Source organism: Penaeus monodon, chromosome 21, assembly GCF_015228065.2.
Source record: "Penaeus monodon isolate SGIC_2016 chromosome 21, NSTDA_Pmon_1, whole genome shotgun sequence".
In the NCBI taxonomy this organism is placed as follows: domain Eukaryota; kingdom Metazoa; phylum Arthropoda; class Malacostraca; order Decapoda; family Penaeidae; genus Penaeus; species Penaeus monodon.
Window position 1 is genome coordinate 23,174,865 of NC_051406.1, and position 284 is coordinate 23,175,148.

General features: G+C 28.2%; 1 protein-coding gene across 1 annotated transcript in view; it reads right to left on the reverse strand.

Moving 5' to 3' along the window:
- LOC119586615 (NUAK family SNF1-like kinase 1) overlaps window positions 1-284 on the reverse strand; it is an 18,566-nt gene that overhangs the window by 1,266 nt on the left and 17,016 nt on the right. The gene's annotated exons all lie outside the window — the stretch shown is intronic.

The following is a 284-nucleotide window of genomic DNA, read 5'->3' on the forward strand; positions in this document are numbered from 1 at the left end:
TGAAGCTAGCACACCCCATGTATGAATATAAGAATTTTCCCAAAATTTATTGTATAAAGATAACACTTTTTTTTTTAGTGCTAGATCAGAAATGATCCCATGTAAGTAATAAAAAGTTGAATTCTAAGTAAGAATCCTGAAGAAATATGAAAGGATATCAATGTATATCTTGGAAGCAGGAATGGGTAATTGGGAAAAAAATTTGTTTTGCATGATGAAACTCTGATGTACATAATCTTAAAAGATTTTTTAAAAATTAGTAGACTACACAAATTCCTCTATCT